The sequence below is a fragment of the Medicago truncatula genome, chromosome 6, assembly GCF_003473485.1.
Source record: "Medicago truncatula cultivar Jemalong A17 chromosome 6, MtrunA17r5.0-ANR, whole genome shotgun sequence".
In the NCBI taxonomy this organism is placed as follows: Eukaryota; Viridiplantae; Streptophyta; class Magnoliopsida; order Fabales; family Fabaceae; genus Medicago; species Medicago truncatula.
The window spans coordinates 23,179,786-23,195,520 of NC_053047.1; the positions used below are offsets into that span (position 1 = coordinate 23,179,786).

At 32.8% G+C, this 15,735-nt stretch overlaps 1 pseudogene; it reads left to right on the top strand.

Annotated features, from left to right (window-relative positions):
- Nucleotides 1-9,843: 9,843 nt before the first annotated feature.
- LOC120576052 (ent-copalyl diphosphate synthase, chloroplastic-like) lies at nucleotides 9,844-14,486 on the top strand (annotated as a pseudogene).
- Nucleotides 14,487-15,735: the final 1,249 nt, after the last annotated feature.

Below are 15,735 nucleotides of genomic sequence, written 5' to 3' on the forward strand. Positions count from 1 at the left end.
TGACCTCTAATAATTATTTTTCTCAATAATTTTTTTGCTATAATTAAATATATCTTTTAAATTTTTAGTGATTAATTTATTGAATATTTGTATAGGTATACATCCCCTCCGAATCATCGTAGGAAAACAGAATTTTGACAGATTTCGTTCAATACGCTCTCAAGGTGATATAAATTTTACTTGGATTTTGAGAATAGATTCATATTTTCACACATTATCTTTAAAGTAATTAATTTTTAAAATGAAATATTAAAATTAATGTGACGACACTATTTAGCAAAATATGTTAATGAAGTTTCTCTAGATAACGTGCCTTCTATCGAATGGGTCGAGACTCTGGAGATGGATAACAAAGAGGACACATCTTTTCATCGGGTATGTTATCACTATTAATCCATCTCTTATATTAACAATATGAACACTTTTTTTCATGTTTATAAAAGTTCTATTTTTTTACTTAAAATCTCATTATGGAGACCTGAAATATATCTTGTATAACATTATGTGTACAATATCACTACGTTTGCGAAGTAGTAGAGGAAGGAAAGTGTGGACATGCAATAGATTCGCAATAAAGATTTATCTAGCAAGTGCGATGACAAAGTAAATTAATGTTGATAAGTTTATGTGATGTCAATCCTCATATGTCATATTAATAATGTACCAATAAGAAGTTAACAACATACAAAGATTTTAAAAGCTGACATAAATAGCTTTAAATAGAAGATTATGAATGATAAATCCACTTTTGTTGAAAATAAAATTTGAAAGATGCATCATGCATATGGTGTTATAAATGAAAGTAGTATGGGTTAACCAATTGGTGCCTCATAAATAGACAATGCCAATGTGAAGATTGTAACACCCTATTTCTATTAAAGCGATAAAACACGCGAATAATACATATATTCAAGAAATAAACGCTACATCATCATACAAAAACCAAAACAACATGCATGTATAAAATTCTCAACAGTTGTAGCGGATATAAACCATATACTTCAAGCATACATGCCATGATATCAAAATACATAATCATAAAAATCCTCTAAGTCCCGACAAATGGGTAAATCTCCAAACATGAATAAATCCAAAACAGATAATCTAGATAATCAAAACAGACACCTAGATCAGAGCCTATCCTAGACTCTAAGACACGATAGCGGAGATAGCTCCCGCTATCCAAGCAACCACCGAGCAACTCACCAAAGCAACTAATCCTGCACAATGTCTACCCATCCATACAGACAGGTAGGCTGTCCATCACAGATCCACTGGGGGTAAGTATTACATCAATCATAATCAACATAAACAAATATAAGCATTCAAGGATTCATGCATAACACATATACATAACCATCCCTCCTAGAATACTAGCATCACATGATTTTTATCCCCCATCATAACATTTCAAGCTATCAAAGTACTAATATAGCATAGCAACATATTCAATCACTAATCAAGTCATCGACATAAGCTCATCATTCATCAACAACAATCAAGAAAGGAATACTCACATTATTCTTCATTTAGAATACATAACTCAACAATACATTTCAAAGTTATAAGTAAGTAATTATCATTATCAAAGGAATCACAAAAACATATATGTATATACACATATACAATTCTCACCTCATCACTATTACCAAAACATTTATCATCGAGTAGATTCATCAAGCGTATAAGCACAAGTAAGCAAGATGTGCAATTAGAGCATAGATCATTTATTTACAACCATCGACAAAATCCACCAATGTACATATACATAATCCACATAAATCACATCATTTAATAATTTCACCAATGCACAAATTCATCAAATCACATATTCAATTATGACATAATTCATCAACCAATCAATTCCAAATATCACAAGCATGTATTCATCAAACACACTTATCATCAACAATCATCATTCACATGCAACAAATAAGACTCATGTCAACATGTAACGCCCTCCTTGAATTATTTGATTATTTAATTATTTTTATTGAGTTAGGATATATTTATATAATTTATGTGATTTTAAATAATATTGGTTGATTATGTGGTGTGTATTATTTTATTATATAGTTTATTTTAATATTATTTAGAATAATGTGAGAATTAATATTATTTTGGAGGTTGGGGAGTTAATTAGGAATTAATAGAATTAAGGGGAGTTTAATGAAATAAAGGAGGAGTTATATTTTGGGAGTTAAGAAAAGAAAAGGTTAGAAGCAGTTTTACGTGAAACAAGTTTTGGGAGAGAAAACCAAGCCAAGGGGAGAACAAGAGCAAGAGGGGATCGATTTTGCTGTAGCTTTGTTTGTGCAATTGAATTCAGGTAAGGGTGAGACTATCTCTCAATGATAATGGTTATATAATTCTGATTTTGGTTTAGCATAGTTCTAGTTGAAATTGGGAATTGGGGGTTAGGTTTTTGGAGTATGATCTTGGATTGAAAAGTGTAGAAATCATGACAATTGTGTTAAGAATCGATGTTCAGATTGTAGAATAAACATATGTTGAGTTTCCTATCAAATTTGGGGTTTGGGTGGATGAAAAATTGGGTTTTTGGCTGAAAACTGGTCTGTTCCCGTAGGGTTGTTCGTCGCAACTCGCCACAGCGAGTAAACTTACTCGCCTCGCGAGCTTCACAGAGACAGCATCACCTGTTTCGCGTTCTTGCGTCTTTTTCACATGTTTCTGTTTTGAATTGGTCTTTGGTGTAAACATGAAAGTTGTAGATAATTTTGTTAGCTTTCCAATGGCTTTAATTTGACTCGAAAATGATTTTTGGTTTATGAGATATGATGAAAATACTCCAAGGAGGTCTTAGTGAATTTTTATGAATTTCAGCACAACTTTGTCAGAATTTGAAATGAAAACTGGTATTGATTGATACAGAATTGGTCTTAGGTGTAAGCACGAAAGTTGTAGGTATGGATGTTAGCTTTCTAATTCTGTTGGTTTGACTTCAAAAGGATTTATAGAACTTGAGTTATGGTCAAATTACTGCATGTAGGTCACAGTGAAGAATTGTTTATGATTGATGAATTAATATATGTATGTATATATTTGTGAATACGATATTGTCAATGATTGATGAAAGGTTATATGTATATATGATGTTTTAAGATGTTAATTACCATTTGATGTTGTTATATCTTGAGATTGTTTGTGTACTGCCATGTTGCTGTTTATTATTGATTAAGATGCATCTGTTGGTTAATGTTGTGGGAAATGTTGGTTAATATTTGATTAAAGTTAGGTTTTGTTAATTAATGGGTTTTGAGTGTAGGAATTGTTGAATTGGAGTTAGAAATGGGTTATGAGTGCATAAAACCTTTCATTGCATATCTGTAAACTAATTTGGGGAGTGAATTGAGGAAAAATGGGATTTTTGGGAAAAACCTGCATTCTGCCAGTACAGAAGTTCATCGCTCGCCTCGCGAGTAGCCTATGCTCGCCATAGCGAGTGAACAACTTCATGGCTCGCCTTGCGAGTGATACAACTCGCCATGGCGAGTAGCCTTGTGAAAATCTGGATTTTTAAAATGTTGTTACAAGCCGTATTTTGGGTAGTTTCATGTGCCTAGATGATTTTTAAGAGGACTGTAGCAAGTTTTAGGTTTAAAAGATGATTAGGGAGCTTAGAATTGAGGTTTGAGTGAGAAAAATATCATTTTTCCCGAGAGCACCATATTTCTGTTCGCCTCGAACTCGCCATGGCGAGTACCTTATTTCCTGAGCTCGCCATAGCGAGCAGATGTGCTCGCGAGGCGAGCTGCCCAGAATTTCGTTGGTTTGACTTCTGTTGTTGATGGTTGATTTATCTTGTTGATTAAGCATGGCTTGTATGTTGGTGTATTTCTCTGGATGTTCTAATTTGGTTGTGATTGATGAATGGATGCTGGCTGGATGTATGCTTTTATTTAATTAAGTTTTACATGAATGTTGTAAATTGGAGTGGTGAGTCATATATACATATATGCTTAGGTGGGAATGTATGTAGATATACTCAAGTGGGTCAGTTGCATGAGCATAACAGTGGGAGAGCTTCGGCTCTGGAACGCCTTGTCGTTCAAAGTGGTGGAGCACTAGTTGCTCAAAGTGGTGTTAGTGGTGAGGACTTATGTCCTGATGAGAATGCTTTAACCATTCGACAGTGGTGTGGGTCACGGCCCTGATTTTGGTACCACATGCATAGTTGCATTTGTTGAGGAGTCTTAGTGGAGTTGTCATGTCTTGCATGAGTCTTAGCAGTGGTGTCGAGTTGTTGCATGAGTCGTTGTTGTTGGTTTTAATTATCATTTGGTTGATGTTGTTAATGATGATATACTTATATATTGATGAATTATTATTATGACAGGGTGATAGATTTAATTGATGAGTTAGATATTTATTATTGACGATATTGTTGATTATGAAATATATACATATATTGGATAATTGTAGTTATCGTCGTTGTTAGTTGAATTAGTAAGTGTTACTAAAGTTAAAGAAGTAAGAACATTATTGTTAAATATATGTAGTTGTTTATATTGTTATGATGTTACATGATGATGATTATGAATGTTGTGATGATGATTATGTGATGTTATCTATGAGTTGTTAAATGTACTTGATGATGGTTATGTTAAGTTGATAAGTTGTCTTTTATTCATGAATTGCTAATGGAATGTTTGATGAATAATTATTATTATGAAATGATGATGTTACATATAGTTGCTAAGTTGTCCTCTATTCATGAGTTGTTAATAAGGTGCTAGGTGGAGAATGTTAACATGAATTAATGATGTTGTTATGTTGTATATGAACTATGAATATGATGTTGTTACGTTGTTTAGGTCATTGATTATGAAGTTGTCATGTTGTATACGAATTATGAGTATGATGTTATATGATTATGATTAAGATGTTAATTATGAAGTTAAATGATGCTGTTATGATGTTGTTTATGATATCGAGTTATGACTCTTGATATGATGAGTATATGATATGGTTTAGGAGTCGTTAAAAGAATTACTATTACTAATTGATGAAGTTTAAGTTGTTAGATGCATTTGATGAATTATATATTATTATTATTGATTGTGAATCTCACTCCTTCTGCTTGAAAATGTTGCTCTTCGTATGAGTAACTTGCAGGTGATCAAGAGTAGGTTGCTGTGTTTTTGCTGTCGTGAGTGGCTATCCCTCACTGAGTCGTTTAGGTGCTCTGATACGTAACGGGATGGGAACTTTGTTGCATGCTTTTCTATTCCTTACGTATTGTTTATAAATTTACATGATTAAGTTGTTAATTGGATTTTTATGAGATGTTTTGATGAGGCCTTCGTGCCAAGACTTTTTATGTTAATGAATTTAATCCGCTGCAAAGTTTGAATTAATATGTTGAAGGATAAATTAGTTAATTAACTTATTTATGATTTTATGAAGTGTAGCATTCCGTTTACATGTTGAATACTCTGATTAATTAAATGAAATTTTTAAGTCGGGAAAACGGGGTGTTACACAACATGATATGCACCTAGTTCGACACATATATGCATGTGGTACCAAATAACCTCAAGGTAGTCACCTTCGATGCAACAAAAACATCGTATGTAAGAATTCACACCCGTCTTACATAATCACCGAAGTAAAAGAGCTCAACTCTTTTACAGCTACAAGACTCAACATGACTATGATGCATGGACTTACAAGCAAAGACTCGACCATGCAAGATCACCTCATAATTTTCACAATAATATAAAGGACAACTTCCAAATATATTGATCATCTCCACAACAATTGCATTATCAAGTATTTACGTCCACACAACATTCAAGTCATAATTCAAATAAGAGTCATCATCAAATTATCACCATAATCATCAATAATCATCAATATCATTCAACATCAACTACATCATATAGTTTCACCACTCCAAATATTTCTCATATTCCAAGAAAGAGAACATACAACATCTTATGATAAATATCATATCCAACATATAACAATTCATTCACACATTTTCACTTAGTCATAAGATAATTGACTTAAAAGAATCTTTTCCGATAAAACCATATCAAGTGGCAAACGGCCGACCTTGATAACTCTCAAGTAAGGTAACAATATAAAGTTTGAAAACTCACTAAACAATCTTAATCAATCATGTAATCAAGAGCTTAAGCCACTTACAAACCATTAAACATTAGTTCAAAGAATAGCTTAAGTAATTACTTTTTTCCTTCTTTTTAATAAAATTTTCTTGAGTGTACCGGTATAGGATGGAAGTATCTCGGGGTGCCAACCTAGTTGGGATGTCGATGACGTCTCTTGATGCTGTGTCCACTCTCCTAGTTTATCAAAAAAAAGTATGATAAAACCCAAGTTAACATTTTTCACATTCCCACCCGAAATTTATGTTTAACATGATTAAGATGTTTGACTAACGTTACAAGTCTTACCTAAGTCTATATGAGATGTAGGTTTAACTTGTAATCTCATTCATTTCATAAAAGTTCAATTTAACAAAATCCGGAATTTCCAAAAATCTCCAAGTTTCAACCCAAAACGGAAAATCCCAAATTTGAATAAGATAAACATGTTCCAGTAGGTTTAGGGGTTCAAACAGTAGTTAAACAAGTTGAAATAATCATTTTACAAAGTTCGGATTGGCTCCCTAAGCGTGCAAGTTCCAGTAGCTACTGTGACTGCACGCTTAAGCGTCCAGTCATCAGCTCTGCACAAAAACTCTCGAGTTCCTTCCCTTTTTCACCCAAAATCCCCAATTTTGATCTCCCAATGCCCAAATATGTTTCCAAAGTTTGTTTACAGGTCATAGTACTCAAAATGGCTCTCAAGAACACATCAAACATAACAACAGTTGACATTTGAACATAATTCTACAAATCAACCCATTTTCACCAAACCAACAACAACAACTTATTTCTCATCATCAAATCATGATTTATGAATACCCAAGCCATGAATCATCATCAACAACATTACTTAGCAACAACAACTTCAATTGAACATGAATCTTATCACAATTCAACAACAACATAGCATAATTAATCAATTTGAGTATAATTCAACATATATCACTTTCTCATACTTTGAACATGAAATTTCACCAACAACAATTCAATTATCAACAACTTCATGCATTCAAACATAACATCATAATTGGAGCACGAATTCTAACAATAATGAACAATTAATCAATTACTCATTTAAGCACTTATTCATACAACAATTGAAAATTTAAACTAAAAATGATTATAATTGAATTCTAACCCCCTTACCTTAATTATCATCAATTCCTAGCCCAAGCTTCACTTTAGCTCCTAGGTTCTCTCCAACTCTTGAATCTTTAAGCTCCTCTTCTCTCTAACCCTTTTTCCTCTTTTCCTTCACTTTCTCTCTCTACCTCTCTCAAAATATCTATGTAATTAAAAATTGTGTGATATTTTCTCTTAAGACAAGTCTTATATATTCTATTCTCTTAATGAGCTTAACCCTAAAACCCTAGTGGACTTAACCCACTCCAACTCAGTTCTAAAATGTTTCTATTAATGATCACTTAACGGTAAAATACTAGCAACGGTTACTCAACAGTAAAATACTAAAAATAATCCTCACCATAAATTACTAATTTACCCTTACTCACAAAATGACCAAAATACCCCTGAGTCCAAAATGACTAAATTACCCTTCTAACACGAAAATCCATTAAAATGCACCCAATGATAAACAATCACACACAAGCACATATAAACACACAATAAAAATAATTAAAATAAATCTAACGAAAACCGGGCTGTTACAAAGATGTATTCGACACCAAAGCAGTAACCAATTGTTAAAAGTGAAAGAATAAAAATAGTTTTCTCGCAAAAGGTTTCCGCTTAGTAAAAATTCTTCTACGCTTTCCTTATTTGTTGAGTGCTTTCCTTGCAAAAAATATTGTGTATTTTGTTCTTCTTTTCTCATCTCTTATTTTAGTCCCGAGGTAATTTTAGTTTTCTTTCATAGTTCATACTCTTAATATATGCATAATTAATTTTATTATTTCAAAAATTCTCTTACATTAATTCTTTTGTGAGGGGATGATCATAGTAATTAGAGGCAAACTAATATTTTAATTCTGACATAAAATCAAGAAAGATAAATGTACTTAGCTATCAATTTACTTTGAAGGTTTTGGTGACAAAGGAGATTAGGAAGGGGGTAAATGCGGTGAAATTGATGTTAGGGATAATGGAAGATGGAGAGATAACCATATCAACTTTATGATACAGCTGGGGTTGCTCTAATAAAAAATGTTAATGATGAAAATTCACCACAGTTTCCATCTTCTCTTGAATGGATTGTCAATACTTTCGCTTGTGTTATAGCATTGAGATCATGGAATATGCACCCTCAGATGTGTCAAAAGGGTAATTCTATACATAATATGGAAAAATTATAAGTATTTAATTAGTTATGGAATATGCACTCTTTATCACCCTAAATATAATATATATTTAAAAAATTATGTACATACTCTACAATTGTCTTAAATGCGATTTCATGTTATGAGATTGTTGAATAAATATTTCATCATTTTAAAACATATACTTCTAATTTTATTAATGGACGTTATATTATATAATTTAAACATGCATGACAAATAAATTAAAGTAAACACTCAAACACCCCTAGAGTTTTATTGGTTATGTACCCATCATCCAACCATTCAATGTTATATTCTATTTTATATTTATTTTTTTATTTAAAACTAAATTCAAAATTTTGGTAAATTTTAAGTTCGGTCTACCGACACAGAGAAATTTCAAGTTAGTTAAAAGTTTACCTTAAACTAATTAGAAAAAAACTATTATATTCCCTTTAATCCTTGTTACAAGAAAAAAAAATCATCAATATCAATGAACCTATTAATTCAAATACTAGCAAACACTACTCCACTTATGCTGGAATAATAATGTATGCATGAGGATTAAGCTAGCCAGGAACTCATATGTTCTATTTCTCATCCATTTTAAATTCAAATACTAGCAAACACTACTTCATTTGAAAATAAAGGCACATGTACAATAGGTTAAAGCAGTAAAACAGTTGCGGTGCGACAGATTTTATTACGCGAGTTTGACTAAATTTGGGTGCAAAGTGAAATAGTGAGGGGATTCAAAATGATAAAACTACATGCTTATCGGTTCAAATTTACATACTTTAGGGGTTGAAATTGCATCCCCTGGATTTTATAAATTTGAACCGATAAGCATGTAGTTTTATCATTTTAAATCCCCTCATTATTTCACTTTGCACCAAAATTTAGTCAAACTCGGGTTACGAAACCTGCCACACCGCAACTATTTTACTGCTTTAACCTTCTGTACAACTATCTATATTTCCAAGTGGAGTAGTGTTTGCTAGTATATGAATTTAAAATTGAGAAATAGAACAAATGAGTTGGTGGTTACCTTAATCCCCATGCATCCATTATTATTCTAGTGCAAGTGGAGTAGTGTTTACTAGTATTTGAATTAATAGTATCATTGATATTGATGTTTTTTTCTTGTAACAAGGATTAGATGGAATATAATAGTTTTTTTTTATAATTAATTTAAGGTAAATTTTTAAATAACTTTAAATTTCTTTGTGTATCGGTAGACCTTACGTAAAATTAACCAAAAATTTGAATTTTCTTTTTAAATAATGAATGGTTGGATGATGGGTACATAACAAAAAAAACTCTAGGGGTGTCGGAGTGTTTACCTCAGTTTATTTTAAATTATATAATAAACTTATCCATTAATAAAATTTGAAGTATGTGTTTTAAAATGATGAAATATTTATTCAAATGTCTTTCCTGTGGACTTATATGAACACATGTGGGTTGTGGATCGGCTCGAACGCCTTGGAATTTTGAGATATTTTCCACAAGAGATCAGGGAGTCTGTGAATTATGTGTCAAGGTATATGATAAGTGGATTACAATTTGCAAATAGTTGAAAAAAAAAGTATGAATGTGAGAACACATATATATTTATGATATATATATATATATATATATATATATATATATATATATATATATATTCTGAAAATGTACCAAATGCACCGCCTTTCTATATGATTATTCACTTGATAAATGTAATTTGAAATTTTTAGATATTGGCTTGACAAATGTAATTTGAAAATTTTAGATATTGGACTAAGAAAGGTATTTGTTGGGCGAGAAAGTCGGAGGTTCAAGATATAAATGATACAGCAATGGGATTTAGAATCCTAAGGTTGCATGGCCACCAAGTTTCACCCGGTAAGTTCTTAGATTTCACCAACTTATAATGATGAAGAATAATATGGAAGTCTCTAGAAGACTAAAGAATAATATGGAAGACTCTAGAATACTGGGGAATAATAAGGAAGCTACTAGATACTACTAAATAAGCACTAGGGAAGTCTTAACTTTTCTAGATCCTTCTAGGCTTATGTACTATAGTATCCATATCTCTAGACTTTTCTTTGTTTCTAGATATTTCTAGTTTGTAATGGAGAGCCTTCCTAGAGTAGTATAAATAAGGCTCACCATCTAGTGTTTTGATATACTCAAGCATCATCAAACATTGAATCATTCAAGTAATATAACTTTTCTTTGAGAATATTAGAGTGTTTCTCTATTTTCTCTACCTTTCCTTTTGTCCCTGAGCCAGATTTGGCATCAGAGCTGGTTACGATACTTCGGAGTTGAGTTTGAGCGAAAAAATCAACGGAAAGTGAGTTTTCAAGTGAGCAAGGAGTTGCCTTTGTGAAACTTCACTTTGCGGCCATTTTGATCGCGAAACTAACACCGTCATTTTGTCTAAGCGAAGAATTCAACGGAAAGTGAGTTTTCAAGTGAGAGTAAGGAGTTGCTTTCTCAAAACTTCACTTTGCGGCCATTTGTTCGCGAAGCTAACACCACAAACAAAACAACCACGCACCGCCACAATCTTCACCCAAAAAAAAAAAAAAAAAGATCATTCACCACCATTGTCAAAATGCCACCTAGAAGACAAAACGAAAGATCTTTTCATGAAATTGAGATGGAAGAAATGAGGCGACAAATTCAACTACTACAAGAGACTGTCAAAGTCCAACAAGCCTTATTGGAAGCAAACCAAAGAAGATTTGATGATGATGGCTTTGGTAGAGACTCTTCAGCATCTAGAAGCAGTCGCTTACACCAATGTCAACCTCGGATGAAGCATATCAAGGTCGACATTCCAGATTTCGAAGGAGAACTGCAACCAGATGAGTTTGTTGATTGGCTCCAGGCTATTGAACGCGTATTTGAGTACAAGGAGATACCAGAGGAGCACAAGGTAAAAATTGTTGCAGTAAAGCTAAAGAAACATGCTTTAATTTGGTGGGAAAATCTTAAAAGGAGACGTAAGTGTGAAGGAAAAAGCAAGATCAAGACGTGGGACAAAATGCGTCGGAAACTAACCCGTAAGTATTTACCTCCTCATTATTATCAAGCCAATTTTACTCAAAAACGATTATCCAAAACATCTTCATACCAACCTATTCCCTACACCAAAAATCATATCGATTCTCAAAAACCACTAACCCACCAACCTATTTCCTCATTCAAACCCCAATATAATACATTCATAGAGAGAAATACAAATATACCTAAATGTTTCTTTTGTCAAGGTTATGGACACATAGCTTTAGATTGTGTGAATCGTAAAGTATTCACCATCGTCAATGAGGAGATAAACAATATTTTTGAAGAAGAAAGAGAAGACGTCTATGAATCATTTGAAGATGAGACGCTCGGAGAACCAATCTACGATAAAGAATATGTTGGTTCTGACATTTGTGAAGTGTTTAAAGTAGAGGGAGAAGGAGATCCAATATATGATGATGAATATGTTCACGACGACATTACTGAAGTGTTTGAAAAAGAGGAGAAGGACGAACCACTATATGACGGAGAATGTGTTCCTTTTTATTCTGGTGAATCACTTGTAGCTAGAAGAAGCTTACAAACAACAACGGATAAAGAAGAATCATATCTAAAACACAATATCTTCCACACTTCCAACACCTCGCAAGGTAAGGTCTATGATATCTATATCAATAGTGGAATTTGTCAAAATATTCTATCAAATTATATGGTAGAAAATTTAAAGCTACAAACAAAGGAGCACCTACACCGGTACAAGCTTCATTGGCTCAACAAGGACAATGAGGATAAAATCATTTTGGCACCTCTACCACTCAATGAATTCATTGAAGGAAAAGAGGAATTCAAGTCACTAGAACTTCTAGTCACAAAGGAACCATTGAAGGATACAACAAAGTTATGTATGTCCCGTCCAATTCCTAAGCCACCGTGGAAAGTTGTTAGTATGGATTTTTCCTTGGATTATTATGGAGTCTATGCTACTTTCAATGTTGCTGATCTTTCACCATACTTTGGCGATGAAGAAGACTTTCAACTCGAGGACGAGTCTTCTCCAACCCGGGGAGAATGATGAAGAATAATATGGAAGTCTCTAGAAGACTAAAGAATAATATAGAAGTCTCTAGAATACTAGGGAATAATAAGGAAGCTACTAGACACTACTAAATAAGCACCAGGAAAGTCTTAACTTTTCTAGATCCTTATAGGTTTATGTACTAGAGTATCCATATCTCTAGACTTTTCTTTGTTTCTAGATATTTCTAGTTTGTAATGGAGAGCCTTCCTAGAGTAGTATAAATAAGGCTCACCACCTAGTGTTTTGGCATACTCAAGCATCATCAAGCATTGAATCATTCAAGTAATATAACTTTTCTTTGAGGATATTAGAGTGTTTCTCTATTTTCTCTACCTTTCCTTTTGTCCCTGAGCCATATAAAGAGTAAAATGAGAAATTAAGGTTGATATTTCAATTTGAAAATAATTTATTATGTATGCGCGAATATTATCAATTATTAATGTTGTCATCAATAATTGATTAATTAGTACTTCACTAAAACTATAAAGTGGGTTGTTCATTTTCGAGAAGTCGGATATGTAAGTTTCATCAAGCTGTTACTGGCATGTTCAATCTATATAGAGATTCTCAAGTGCTATTTCAAGAAGCGAAGATTCTTGACGATGCCAAGAATTTTTCAGCCAAATATTTAACAAAGAAACGTGCTGCTAATGAGCTCTTAGATAAATGGATCATAACCAATGATTTACCTGGCAAGGTGAGCTCTAATTTCATTCTTACTGATTTCAAAGTTTATGGGAGCATATTTCCCCATAATTCTTAAAATCCAAACCCATTGGAAGTACACATTCGGACGGAAAAAGTTTTTCTCACGTCTGGATGGGTGAATCCAAAGAAAATTGTGTTTTTTTTGGCGTTTGCATGTAGACTTCTAATTAAGTTCATGTGAATTCCACTGAATTATGTATGACTCATTTTCAAAATAATGAGACCATATAAATTTTAGTCTTAATGATGTGTTTCGTCCTTGCAATTAGACGTCATTTAAAAATTAATCCCTGTAATCGCTAATCCTAGCAATTTACCCTTGCATTGTTTAATCATTTAAAATTTCGTCCTTTGACCAACTTAATCACTACCACGTTATCAAATTAGCAAAATGGCATGGGAATGGACAAAAATATCATCGTCATCCATTCGTGAAATGACATTTTTACCCCTGTCTTCATCTTCTTCTCATAATAAAGACGAGGGTATTTTTAACCATGTTTTGAAGGAAAAAAAGTCTCAGAGTTTATTGTAGACATTTCTTACCGGTGTATACAGTAAAAAAAACAAGAAATACATTGAGAATTGATAAATTTATGTTGATAATTTTAGCCCATTTACATTGTAGCAAACACTCTACAGCTGTGGGTTATGCTCTCGATGTCATGGTATGCTAGCTTACCCAGATTACGGTGGTGAAAATGATGTTTGGATTGGCAAGACCCTTTACAGGTAAGAATCTTAATTTTACATTGAACGTCCTGATTCAGATCATTGACTGCAAAACAATTTCACCTTTACCTAATAGCTTAGAACTAAGTAATAGAGTCTTCACTACCAAAAAGATTTAGGGTTTAATACTATATGCTTCTATTTTTCTATTTATTTTGATAGGATGCCGTACATGGCCAATGATGTTTACCTTGAGCTTGCAAAGTTGGATTACAACAATTGTCAAGCAATGCATTATGATGAATGGAAAGAAGAAATCCAAAGGTAAGGGTAGTAACCACGAAATACTCTCTAACATGCTTCACTCAATGAAAGCAATAACTAATGATGCATTGCAATATTAGGTGGTAAATGGAATTAAAACTAGAAGGGTTTGGATTGAGCAAAGAGAGTATGTTGTTGGCTTATCATGTAGCAGCGACCAGCATATTTGAGCCTGAGAGGTCTCTAGAGAGACTTGCATGGGCAAAAACAACAACTTTGCTGCAAATACTGGAGTCGAATTTCAAAGATAAAGAAACTAGGAAGGGTTTGTAGATCAGTTCAATAAATGCATTAGTGGAGGAAACTGTTCAGACGATTAAACAACATATCTTTCATATTCTATTTATCTTTCTAACAATTATTGTGTATGCTTATTAATGTGTCTTAAAATTTGAATTGAGTCTAATTCATGAAGTTAGTAGTTACTGTAACACCCTGTTTTCCCAATATAAAAATTTCATAAATTAATCAGAGTAAAACACCTTAAACGGAATATTACACTTCTTTTCCTAAAAACATAAATGGAATAATTAAATAATTATCCTTCAAATTTCAACAACGTATTAATCAAAACTTTGTAGCGGAATTAATTCAACGACAATAAAAGCTCCAACAACATGTTCCAAAATTGATACATAAAGGAATGATAAACATCGTAACAATTTCCCATCTCGTTACGTATCAGATCCCTAAGACACTTGAGCGACCTCTCCTACTAAGCTTCATTACCTGCAAGTTACCCATACGAAGGGCAACATTTTCAAGCAGAAGGGGTGAGATCTCTCAAACAATAATAATAAGCATATAATTCATCAATTACAGTTAACAACATAGACATCATCAAATCCACCCAATAATAATTCTTCTTAACATCCCCTTAGTACTCATGAATAGAAGACAACTTAGCCACTATGCATCAACGTTATCAATTCATAACAATAATTATTCATCAACCATCTCATTAGCAATACATGAATAAGGAACAACTTATCAACTTAACATAACCATCATCAAGTACATTTAACAACTCATAGATAACATCATGTAACATCAAAAAAGCCTCTCATTCAACACTATAAACAATCATCATAACATCATCATAATCATCAACATAAACAACGTAATAAAAAAAACGACACAGTAAGAGTACACGACCTCTTATAAAACGACCAAGTAAGAGTACACCACCTCTTATAAAAAAACGACAAAGTAAGAGTACACCATCTCTTATAAAACGACCAAGTAAGAGTACACCACCTCTTATAAAAAAACGACCAAGTAAGAGTACACCACCTCTTATAAAACAATCACCCACGATGGCTACAACTACGACATCAACAACAACACCAACGATGATGAAAACATCGATAATTTGCATAACATACTTATGACTTATTCGGCAACGTACAACCCAACAACGCTTACAACTTATACCAACATTAGATCTTCATGAAATTAATATGTCACAACCGCAAGGCAACACCATTAAATAATATGCATCAAGTCAACATCAATAATAATA